The following is a 12,856-nucleotide window of genomic DNA, read 5'->3' as shown; positions in this document are numbered from 1 at the left end:
CCCCCATTGACCCCCATGTGCCCCACAGCCACCCCATTGCCCCCCCCTTCCCCATCCCCCCCCCCATGGGTGACCATGTGCACCCCCTCCCCTGCCCCACATCCCCCCCATTGACCCTCCCTGGACCCCCAACTGCCTCCATTGCCCCCTATAGCTCCCCATAGAGTCCCCTATAGAGCCCCATTGCCCTCATAGGGCCTCACTGCCCCCCATAGAGCCCCATTGACCCCCATAGGCCCCTATAGCGCCCCATAGAGCCCCCATAGAGCCCCAAAGAGCCCCACAGAACCCCACAGAGCCACATTGCTCCCCATAGACCCCCATTGTCCCACACAGAGTCCCACAGAGCCCCATAGAGCCCCCATTACCCCCCCTTATATCCCCATTGATCCCCATAGAGCCCCATAGAACCCCATAGAGTCCCACAGACCCCCATAGCGCCCCCATAGAGCCCCATAGAGCCCCACAGAGCCCCATAGACCCCCATAGAGCCCCAGAGACGCCCACAGAGCCCCATAGACACCCATAGAGCCCCATAGACCCCCACAGAGCCCCATAGACCCCCATAGAGCCCCATAGACCCCTATAGAGCCCCATAGAGCCCCATAGAACCCCACAGAGCCACATTGCTGCCCATAGAGCCCCACAGAGCACCGTAGAGCCCCCATTGCCCCCCCATATATCCCCTTGGATCCCCATAGAGCACCATAGACCCTCACAGAGCCCCATAGAGCCCCATAGACCCCCACTGCCCCCCAACAGAGCCCCATAGAGCCCCATAGACCCCATAGACACCCATAGACCCCCATAGAGCCCCATAGAGCCCCACTACCCCCCAAAGGCCCTCATTCACACCCCATTGCCCCCATTGCACCCCATAGACCCCGTAGAGCCCCACTGCTGCCCATAGAGCCCCATAGACCCCCATAGCATAACATAGAGCCCCATAGACCCCTATAGAGCCCCTATAGAGCCCCATAGAGCCCCATAGACACCCATAGTCCCCCATAGAACCCCATAGAGCCCCATAGACCCCCATAGAGCCCCAGAGCCCCATAGACCCTCATAGACCCCCATAGAGCCCCATACAGACCCCATAGAGCCCCATAGAGCCGACCAGACCCCATAGAGCCCCATAGAGCCCAACAAAGCCCCATAGACCCCCATAGAGCCCCATAGACACCCACAGACCCCTATAGACCCCCATAGAGCCCCTTAGAGGCCCACAACCCCCATAGAACCCCCACAGACTTCATAGAACCCCATAGACCCCCATAGAAGCCCCACAGACCCCACAGACCCCATAGAGCCCCATAGACCCCCATAGAAGCCCCATAGACCCCACAGACCCCATAGACCCCCATAGAGCCCCATAGACCCCACAGACCCCATAGAGCCCCAAAGAGCCCCATAGAACCCCACAGAACCCCACAGAGCCACATTGCTCCCCATAAAGCCCCATAGAGACCCCAATGCCCCCTATAGCGCCCCATAGAGCCCCATTGCTCCCCATAGACCCCATAGCGCCCCATAGATCCCATAGAGCCCCATAGAGACCCCATAGACCCCCATTGTCCCCCGCTCACCTCACACGCGAGCGCGCACAGGGCGCCCGGAACCACCGAGACACCGGAAGTCGGGCCTAGAGCGGCACGCGCGGGGCGCGCTGGGCCACAACCATAGAGACGGGAGGACCTCCAGTCCTCCAGTCCTCCAGTCCAGTCCTCCAGTCCTCCAGGGCAACCATAGAGAGGGTCCTGAGCCCCATAGAGAGGATCCTGAGCCCCATAGAAGGGTCCTGAGCCCCATAGAGAGGATCCTGAGCCCCATAGAAGGGTCCTGAGCCCTATAGAAGGGTCCTGAGCCCCATAGAGAGAGTCCTGAGCCCCATAGAGAGGATCCTGAGCCCCATAGAGAGGGTCCTGAGCCCCATAGAGAGAGTCCTGAGCCCCATAGAGAGGATCCTGAGCCCCATAGAGAGGGTCCTGAGCCCCATAGAAGGGTCCTGAGCCCCATAGAAGGGTCCTGAGCCCCATAGAGAGAGTCCTGAGCCCCATAGAGAGGATCCTGAGCCCCATAGAGAGGGTCCTGAGCCCCATAGAGAGAGTCCTGAGCCCCATAGAGAGGATCCTGAGCCCCATAGAGAGGGTCCTGAGCCCCATAGAGAGAGTCCTGAGCCCCATAGAAGGGTCCTGAGCCCCATAGAGAGGGTTCTGAGCCCCATAGAGAAGGTCCTGAGCCCCATAGAAGAGTTCTGAGCCCCATAGAGAGGGATCCTGAGCCCCATAGAAGGGTCCTGAGCCCCATAGAGAGAGTTCTGAGCCCCATAGAGAGGATCCTGAGCCCCATAGAAGGGTCCTGAGCCCCATAGAGAGGATCCTGAGCCCCATAGAAGGGTTCTGAGCCCCATAGAGAGGATCCTGAGCCCCATAGAGAGGATCCTGAGCCCCATAGAGAGAGTCCTGAGCCCCATAGATGGGTCCTGAGCCCCATAGAGAGGGTCCTGAGCCCCATAGAGAGAGTCCTGAGCCCCATAGAAGGGTTCTGAGCCCCATAGAGAGGGTTCTGAGCCCCCAGATCTGCTCCATCCAATCAGTGCTGCCTTTATTGGGGTGCTTGGGATGGGGGTGGGGACGACACCAGGGTGACCCCAGGTCACGTGGGTGCCATTGGTTATCATTGGGTGTCATTGGTTATCATTGGGTGACACTGGGTGCCATTGGGTGCCATTGGGTGCCATTGGTTATCATTGGGTGACACTGGGTGCCATTGGGTGCCATTGGTTATCATTGGGTGTCTTTGGGTGTCATTGGTTATCATTGGGTGATGCTGGGTGCCATTGAGTGACACTGGTTGCATTGGGTGCCATTGGGTGACACTGGGTGCCATTGGGTGTCATTGGGTGTCATTGGTTATCATTGGGTGCCATTGGGTGTCATTGGGTGCCATTGGGTGTCATTGGGTGCCATTGGGTAACACTGGGTGCCATTGGGTAACACTGGGTGCCATTGGGTGTCATTGGGTGCCATTGGTTATCATTGGGTGCCATTGGGTGACACTGGGTGCCATTGGGTGTCATTGGGTGTCATTGGTTATCATTGGGTGCCATTGGTTATCATTGGGTGTCATTTGGTGCCATGGGTTATCACTGAGTGATGCTGGGTGTCATTGGGTGCCATTGGGTGTCATTGGTTATCATTGGGTGACACTGGGTGTCATTGGGTGCCATTGGGTGCCATTGGGTGTCATTGGGTGCCATTGAGTGACACAGGGTGCCATTGGTTATCATTGGTTGATGCTGGGTGCCATTGGGTGCCATCAGTGTCATTGGGTGATGCTGGTTCATATTGGGTGACACTGGGCGATACTGGGTGATGCTGGTCAACACTGGGTGATGTTGGGTGTTTCTGGGTGCCATTGGGTGTCATTGGGTGATGCTGGGTGCCATTGGGTGCCATTGAGTGACACTGGGTGCCATTGGGTTTCATTGGCTGGTGCTGGTTCATATTGGATGACACTGGGCGATACTGGGTGATGCTGGTCAACACTGGGTGATGTTGGGTGGTGCTGGGTGCCTTTGGGTGCCATTGGGTGACACTGGATCCGTTAGGTGTGATTGGGTGACGCTGGTTGGCATTGGGTGACATTGGGTGACGTTGGATGATGCTGGTTGACATTGAGTGACACTGGGTGACATTGGGTTACGTTGGTTGACACTGGGTGATGTTGGGTGACACTCGTTGGCATTGGTTGACATTGGGTGATGCTGGTTCACACTGGGTGATGTTGGATGATGCTGGTTGACATTGGGTGACGTTCGATGATGCTAGTTGGCATTGGGTGACATTGGATGACGTTGGATGACGTTGGGTGATGCTGGTTGGCACTGGTTGACACTGGGTGATGTTGGGTGACACTCATTGGCATTGGGTGCCATTGGGTGGCATTGGGTGATGCTGGTTGACATTGGTTGATATTGGGTGATACTGGTTCACACTGGGTGACATTGGATGACTCTGGTTGACATTGGTTGACACTGGTTGACATTGGTTGACACTGGGTGACGTTGGTTGACATTGGGTGACATTGGGTGACGCTGGTTGACATTGGGTGACACTGGGTGACCCCATCTGCATCCCCATTGGGTGACCCCAGCTGGTCCCAGTGGGCACTGGGTGACCCCCGTTGACACTGGGTGACCCCCATGACACTGGGTGACCCCCGTTGACACTGGGTGGCCCCACTTCATGCTGGGTGATGTTGGGTGGCACCAGTGGACATTGGGTGATGCCAGTTCAGGTTGGGTGGCTCCTGCTTGTGCTGGGTGTCATTGGCTGTCAATGGGTGCCAATGGGTGTCAATGGGTGTCCATGAAATGTCAATGGGTATCGATGGATGTCAATGGGTATGAATGGATGTCAGTGGGTGTCAATGGTTGTCAGTGATGTCAATAGATGATAATGGGTGTCATGGGTTCAATGGATGTCAATGGGTATCAATGGATGTCAATGGGTGTCAGTGGGCGTCAATGGGTGCCAATGGATGTCAATGGGTGCTGATGGGTATCAATGGATGTCAATGGGTATCAATGGATGTCAATGGATGTCAATGGATGTCAATGGATGTCAATGGGTGTCAATGGATGTCAATGGATGTCAATGGGTGTCAATGGGTGTCAGTGGGTGTCAATGGGTGTCAATGGATATCAATGGGTATCAATGGATGTCAGTGGATGTCAATGGGTGTCAATGGATGTCAATGGGTATCAATGGATGTCAATGGATGTCAATGGGTGTCAATGGGTGTCAGTGGGTGTCAATGGGTGTCAATGGATATCAATGGGTATCAATGGATGTCAGTGGATGTCAATGGGTGTCAGTGGGTGTCGTGTCAATGGATGTCAATGGGTGTCAATGGATGTCAATGGATGTCAGTGGGTGTCAATGGGTGTCAATGACTGCCAATGGATGTCAATGGATGTCAATGGCTGTCAATGGCTGTCAATGGGTGTCAATGGGTATCAATGGGTATCAATGGATGTCAATGGGTGTCAATGGGTATCAGTGGGTATCAATGGATGTCAATGGGTGTCAATGGGTGTCAATGGGTATCAATGGGTGTCAATGCGTGTCACTGGATGTCAACGGTTGTCAATGGGTGTCAATGGGTATCAATGGATGTCAATGGGTGTCAATGGGTATCAATGGACGTCAATGGATGTCAGTGGGTGCCGATGGGTGTCAATGGGTATCAATGGGTGCCGATGGTTACCAGTGGGTGTCCGTGGGTGCCGCTGTCGCTCACAGGGTGATGCTCTCCTCATACAGTGCCAGCAGCAGCAGTGTCCCCCAGCCCAGCACCAGCCCCACACTCTGCACCCCCAGCAGCACCCATGGGTGCGGGTCCTGCATCGCCTGCAGCGCCGGCATCTGCGGGAAGGGGGGATGGGGTCAGGGGCACCCATGGCACCCACGGCACCCATACACCCACCAGCCCTTACAGCCCCCCCAGATCCCATTAGATCCCACTTTATCCCATTGCATCCCACTTTATCCCATTAGATCCCACTCTATCCCATTCTACCCATTCTATCCCACTCTATCCCATTATATCCCACTATATCCCATTACATCCCATTCTATCCCATTCTATCCCACTCTATCCCATTATATCCCATTCTATCCCATTATACCCCATTATATCCCATTACATCCCACTCTATCTCATTCTATCCCACTATATCCCTCTCTATCCCTGTCTATCCCACTCTATCCCATTCTACCCCATTAATCCCATTACACCCCATTACATCCCACTCTATCCCACTGTATCCCATTACACCCCATTCCACCCCAGTATATCCCATTACATCCCACTCTATCCCACTCTATCCCATTATACCCCATTATATCCCATTACATCCCACTCTATCCCACTCTATCCCATTACATCCCATTATATCCCATTACATCCCACTCTATCCCATTACATCCCAGTATATCCCATTATACTCCATTACACCCCATTACACCCCATTCCACCCCATTCCACCCCAGTATATCCCATTCCATCCCATTACACCCCAGTCTATCCCACTCTATCCCATTACACCCCATTATACCCCATTACACCCCATTACACCCCATTACACCCCATTCCATCCCATTACATCCCATTACACCCCATTCCATCCCATTACACCCCATTCTATCCCATTCCATCCCATTACCAGGTCGGCCATGCTCAGGTACAGAATAGCCCCTCCCGCCGCCGCCTGGACCCAGGCTCCGGCCCCGCCCCCTCCGAGCGCAAGCCCCGCCCACAGCCCGGGCAGCGCAGGCGCAGCCGCGGCCACGCGCAGCCACAGTGCGCGCCGCCGAGCGGCCGCCGACGGCGCATGCGCCAGAACCGCAGCGTCTCCTATGGGGGGGGGGGGGAGGGACAGGGGGTGAGAGCGACCCCTGCAGGGGGGGAGGACACAGCAGAGACACCTCCTGCACCCCCCTCCCATTGACTCCCATTGACCCCCATTGACCCCCATTGACTCCCATTGATACCCATTGACTCCCATTGATCTCCATTGATCCCCATTGACCTCCATTCATCCCCATTGACTCCCATTCAACCCCATTGACCCCCATTCCCTCCCATTCATCCCCATTCATCCCTATTCACCCCCCATTCATCCCCATTGACCCCCATTCACCCTCCATTCATCCCCTTTGACTCCCATTGACTCCCATTCACCTCCATTGACCGTCCATTCAACCTCACAGCCCCCCATTCACCCCCATTGACCTCCATTCACTCCCATTGACCCCCATTCATCCCCATTGACCCCCATTCACCTCCATTCATCCCCATTCACCCCATTCCCTCCCATTCATCCCCATTCATCCCTATTCACCCATTCATCCCCATCGACCCCCATTCATTTCCATCCATCCCCATTGACTCCCATTCACCTCCATTCACCCCCATTGACCCCCACTGACCCCCATTCACCTCCATTCACTCCCATTGACCCCCATTCACCTATATTCATCCCCATTGACACCCACTCATCCCCATTCACCTCCATTCGCTCCCATTGAACCCCATTCATCCCCATTGAACCCCATTCACACCCATTCACCCCCTTCCTCTGAGGCCCCACACCCTCCCCGGAGGCCCCGCCCCCTCACCGACCGCGTGCGGCAGCTCGTGCAGGAGCAGCCCCGCCCCCGCCATTCATACCCATTCACTCTCATTGACCCCCATTCACTTCCATTCATCCCCATTCAACGCCATTGACCCCCATTCACCCCACTAACGCCCATTTACCCCATTCACTCCCACTGACGCCCATTCACCACCCATTGACCCACATTAACTCCCATTTACCCCCATTCACTCCCATTGAACCCCATTCAACCTCACAGCCCCCATTCAATCCCATTGAGCCCCATTCACACCGTCCTCAGGCCCCGCCCCCTCCCTCAGGCCCCGCCCCCTCACCCATCACGTGGGGCAGCTCGTGCAGCAGTAGCCCCGCCCCCTCACCCATCACGTGGGGCAGCTCGTGCAGCAGTAGCCCCGCCCCCACGGCCGCCCCCGCCCCCTCACCCATCACGTGGGGCAGCTCGTGCAGCAGTAGCCCCGCCCCCACCATTCATACCCATTCACCTCCATTCACCCCCATTCACTCCCATTGAGCCCCATTGACCCCCTCCCTCGAGGCCCCGCCCCCTCGGGTCTTGGCCCCGCCCCCTCACCCATCACGTGGGGCAGCTCGTGCAGCAGTAGCCCCGCCCCCACGGCCGCCCCCGCCCTCCATGACCCCGCGAAGGCAGCGCCGAGAGCGAGTCCGTCAGCCAGACTGTGAGCGGCGCCGCCTAATGACGTCATCAGCGGCAGCACCCACCGGCCTGCGGGGGCACGGGGGTCATGGGGTCACATGGGGGTCATGGGGGGGTCACGGGGGGGCACATGGGGGGTACAACGGGAGGGTCACGTGGGGGGATAACATGGGGGGGTCACATGGAGGGTCACATGGGCAGCAGCGCCGCCTAATGACGTCATCAGCGGCAGCACCCACCGGCCTGCAGGGTCACGGGGGGTCATGGGGGGGGCACATGGGGGATCACATGGGGGGGATAACGGGGGTCACATGGGGGGGGTCACATGGGGGGTACATGGGGGAGTCAATGGAGGTCAGTGGGTGGTCACATGGGGGGGGTCACATGAGGGGATAACATGGGGTGTCACATGGAGGGTCACATGGGCAGCGGCGCCGCCTAATGACGTCATCAGCGGCAGCACCCACCGGCCTGCGGGGGCACGGGGGTCATGGGGTCACATGGGGGGGTCACATGGGGCGGTCCCATGGGGGGTACATGGGGGGGTCACATGGGGTTCAATGGGAGGTCACATGGGGGGGTCACATGGGGGGTACATGGGGGGGTCACATGGAGGGTCACATGGGCAGCGGCGCTGCCCAGTGACGTCATCAGTGGCAGCACCCACCGGCCTGCGGGGCACGGGGGTCATGGGGTCACATGGGGGTCACGGGGGGTCATGGGGGGGGTCATATGGGGGTACAACGGGGTCAAGGAGAGGTCACATGGGGGTACAACGGGGGGGTCACATGGGGGGATAACATAGGGGGGTCACATGGAGGGTCACATGGGGGATAACATGAGAGGGTCACATGGGAGGTCACATGGGGGAGTCAATGGAGGTCAGTGGGGGGTCACATGGGGGAGTCACATGGGGGGTCACAAATGGGGGGTCACATGGGCAGCGGCGCCGCCTAATGACGTCATCAGCGGCAGCACCCACCGGCCTGCGGGGGCACGGGGGTCATGGGGTCACATGGGGGGTCACGGGGGGGTCACATGGGGGGGGGTCATAAAGGGGGGGTACAAATTGGGGGTCACATGGGCAGCGGCGCCGCCTAATGACGTCATCAGCGGCAGCACCCACCGGCCTGTGGGGTCACGGGGGGGTCACATGGGGGGAGTCACATGGATCACATGGGGGGGGTCACATGGAGGGTCACATGGGGGATAACGAGAGGGTGACATGGGAGGTCACATGGGGGCGTCAATGGAGGTCATTGGGGGATCACATGGGGGAGTCACATGGGGGGTCACAAATGGGGGGTCACATGGGCAGCGGCGCCGCCTAATGACGTCATCAGCGGCAGCACCCACCAGCCTGCGGGGCACGGGGGTCATGGGGTCACATGGGGGGTCACATGGGGGGGGTCACATGGGGGGTCACATGGGGGGGTCATGGGGGGGGTCACATGGGGGAGTCAAGGGAGGACAGTGGGGGGGGGTCACAATGGGGGGGTACAAAGGGGGGGTCACATGAGGGTTACATGGGGGTCACATTGGAGGGTCACAAGGGGGGGTCACATGGGGGTCAATGGGAGGTCACATGGGGGAGTCAATGGAGGACAGTGGGGGGGTCACATGGGGGGTCACATGGGGGGTATTTGGTCTAATGGGGGGCACAAAGGGGGGGGTCAATGGGGGTCACATGGGGGGGTCACAAAGGGAGGGGTCACATGGAGGGTCACATGGGCAGCGGCGCCGCCTAATGACGTCATCAGCGGCAGCACCCACCGGCCTGCGGGGGCACGTGGTGGGGGTCACATGGGGGGGGTCACATGGATCACATGGGGGGGGACAACAGAGGTCACAGGGCGGGGGTCACATGGGGGTACATGGGGGGGTCACATGGGGGGGTCACATGGGGGGTCACATGGGGGGATAACATGGGGGGCACAAAGGGGGGGTCACATGGAGGGTCACATGGGCAGTGGTGGTGCCCAATGACGTCATCAGCGGCAGCACCCACCGGCTTGCGGGGTCACGGGGGTCATGGGGTGGTCACATGGGGGGGGGGTCACAACGGGCGGGTCACATGGGGGAGTCAATGGAGGACAGTGGGGGGGGTCACATGGGAGGGTCACATGGGGGGGTACAATGGGGGGAGTCACATGTGGTGGATCACAAAGGGGGGGTCACATGGAGGGTCACATGGGCAGTGGTGGTGCCCAGTGACGTCATCAGCGGCAGCACCCACTGGCCTGCGGGGTCACGGGGGTCATGGGGTCACATGGGGGGGGACAGCGGGGGTGGTCACATGGGGGGGTCACATGGGGGGTACAAATGGGAGGTCACATGGGGGAGTCAATGGAGGTCAGTGGGGGGTCACATGGGGGGGTCACATGGGCAGCGGCGCCGCCTAATGACATCATCAGCGGCAGCACCCACCGGCCTGCGGGGTCACGGGGGGTCATGGGGGGGTCACATGGGAGGGGGTCACATGGGGGAGTCACATGGGGGGCTCAATAGAGGTCAAGGGGTGGGTCATATGGGGTGGTCACAAAGGGTGCGGTCACATGGGCGATCACATGGAGATCAATGGGAGGTCACATGGGGGAGTCAATGGAGGTCAATGGGGAGGGTCACATGTGGGATAGAAAGGGGGGGTCACATGGGGGTCACATGGGGGGTCACATGGGGGTCAATGGGAGGTCACATGGGGGAGTCAATGGAGGTCAGTGGGGGGGGGTCACATGGGGAGTCACAAAGGGGGGATCACATGGGAGTCAATGGGAGGTCACATGGGGGAGTCAATGGAGGTGAGTGGGGGGTCACATGGGGGGTCACATGGGGGGTACAAGGGGGGGGTCACATGGGGGGGTCACATGGGGGGTCACAAGGGGGGCTACAAGGGGGGGCATTCGGTGTAAATGGGGGTACAAAGAGGAGGTCAATGGAGGTCAATGGGGGGTCACATGGGGGGTACAAAGGGAGGTCAATGGAGGTCAATGGGGGTCACATGGGGGGTCAATGGAGGTCAATGGGGGGGCATCCGAGGTCACGTGGGAGGTGGGGTCACAGGGGGATGGGGCTCATTCACCACAATGGGGTGGTCCTAAAAGTGGGGGGCGTGTCCTCTGAGGTCACGTGGCTGGGGGGGCTCATTCACTACAATGGGGCGGTCCTAAAGGAGGGGGCGTGTCATCCGTGGTCACGTGGGCTGTGGTTAACACGGGGGTGGGGGGGCTCATTCACTATAATGGGGTGGTCCTAAAGGGAGGGGGCGTGTCCTCTGCGGTCACGTGCTTGGGGGGGGTTGGAGCTCATTCACTATAATGGGGTGGTCCTAAAGGAGGGGGCGTGTCATCCGAGGTCACGTGGTCGGTGGGGGGACTCATTCACTACAATGGGGTGGTCCTAAGGGAGGGGGCGTGTCATCCGTGGTCACGTGGTTGGGGGGAGAGACTCATTCACTGCAATTGGTGGTCCTAAGGGGGGGCGTGTCCTCCGTGGTCACGTGAGGAGGGGGGGTGGGAGGGACTCATTCACTACAATGGGGCGGTCCTAAAGGAGGGGGCGTGTCCTCCGTGGTCACGTGGGCAGTGGTTCACACGGGGGGGATGGGGCTCATTCACTACATTGGGTTGTCCTAAGGGAGGGGGCGTGTCATCCGCGGTCACGTGGGCTGTGGTTCACACGGGGGTGGGGGGGCTCATTCACTATAATGGGGTGGTCCTAAGGAGGGGGCGTGTCATCTGAGGTCACGTGGGGGCTCATTCACTACAATGGGGTGGTCCTGAGGGGGCGTGTCATCCGTGGTCACGTGGGGAGGGGGGGGAGGGACTCATTCACTACAATGGGTGGTTCTAAGGGAGGGGGTGTGTCACCCGTGGTCACGTGGGCTGTGGTTCACACGGGGGTGGGGGGGCTCATTCACTACAATGGGGTGGTCCTAAGGGAGGGGGCGTGTCATCTGAGGTCACGTGGTTGGGGTTGAGGCTCATTCACTACAATGGGGTGGTCCTAAGGGAGGGGGCGTGTCATCTGAGGTCACGTGGTTGGGGTTGAGGCTCATTCACTACAATGGGGTGGTCCTAAGGGAGGGGGCGTGTCATCTGCGGTCACGTGGTTGGGGTTGAGGCTCATTCACTACAATGGGGTGGTCCTAAGGGAGGGGGCGTGTCATCTGCGGTCACGTGGGGGGTGGGTGGAGCTCATTCAGTCTAATGGGGTGGTCCTAAGGGGTGGGTGCGTCATCCGAGGTCACGTGGGGGGGTCACACGGAGGGGGATGGGGCTCATTCACTACAATGGGGGGGTCCTAAGGGAGTGGGCGTGTCATCCGTGGTCACGTGGGCTGTGGTTCACACGGGGGTGGGGGGGACTCATTCACTATAGTGGGGTGGTCCTAAAGGAGGGGGCGTGTCCTTAGTGGTCACGTGGTTGGGGGCGGTCCCCAGCACCCGCCCCGCGCCGGCTGCAGCTGCGCAGGCCCAGTGGCCTAATGGACAAGGCATCAGCCTCCGGAGCTGGGGATTGTGGGTTCGAGTCCCACCTGGGTCGGGTCCTTTTGCTGGTGGGGGGGCTGGGGGGGCGATGGGGGGATGTGGGGCTGGGGGGCAATGGAGGCTATGGTGCTCAATGGGTGTTATGGGTCTCAATGGGGGTTATGGGGGGTATGTGGGGCTGGAAGGGAGGCAATGGGGGTGAATGGGGCTCAATGGGGGTGAATGGGAGTGAATGGCTAGAAAGGAGGGAATGGGGGGTATGTGGGGCTGGAAGCGGGGGGCAATGAGGGGATGTGGGGCAGAGGGGCAATGGGGGGGGATGTGGGGCTGGGGGGGGTGATAAATGTGGGGCTGGAAGGGAGGCAATGAAGGGGAGCAATGAGGGGCTGGGGGGAGGCAATGGGGGGGATGTGGGGCTGGAGAGGTGATCAATGTGGGGCTGGGAGCCAATGGGGGTGAATGGGGGTCAATGGGGCTCAATGGGGGTGAATGGGAATGAATGGCTGGAAAGGAGGGAATGGGGGCAATGTGG

General features: G+C 59.3%; 1 non-coding gene across 1 annotated transcript; it reads left to right on the top strand.

Annotated features, from left to right (window-relative positions):
• The first annotated feature begins 12,306 nt into the window (after positions 1 to 12,306).
• TRNAR-CCG (transfer RNA arginine (anticodon CCG)) lies at positions 12,307 to 12,379 on the top strand. Its single transcript has one exon. It is a non-coding gene; the product is annotated as a tRNA-Arg (tRNA).
• Positions 12,380 to 12,856: the final 477 nt, after the last annotated feature.

This window comes from Melopsittacus undulatus, chromosome 1 (assembly GCF_012275295.1).
Source record: "Melopsittacus undulatus isolate bMelUnd1 chromosome 1, bMelUnd1.mat.Z, whole genome shotgun sequence".
In the NCBI taxonomy this organism is placed as follows: domain Eukaryota; kingdom Metazoa; phylum Chordata; class Aves; order Psittaciformes; family Psittaculidae; genus Melopsittacus; species Melopsittacus undulatus.
Note: the sequence above shows the minus strand (reverse complement) of the source record. Positions and strands in the feature narration are given on the sequence as shown.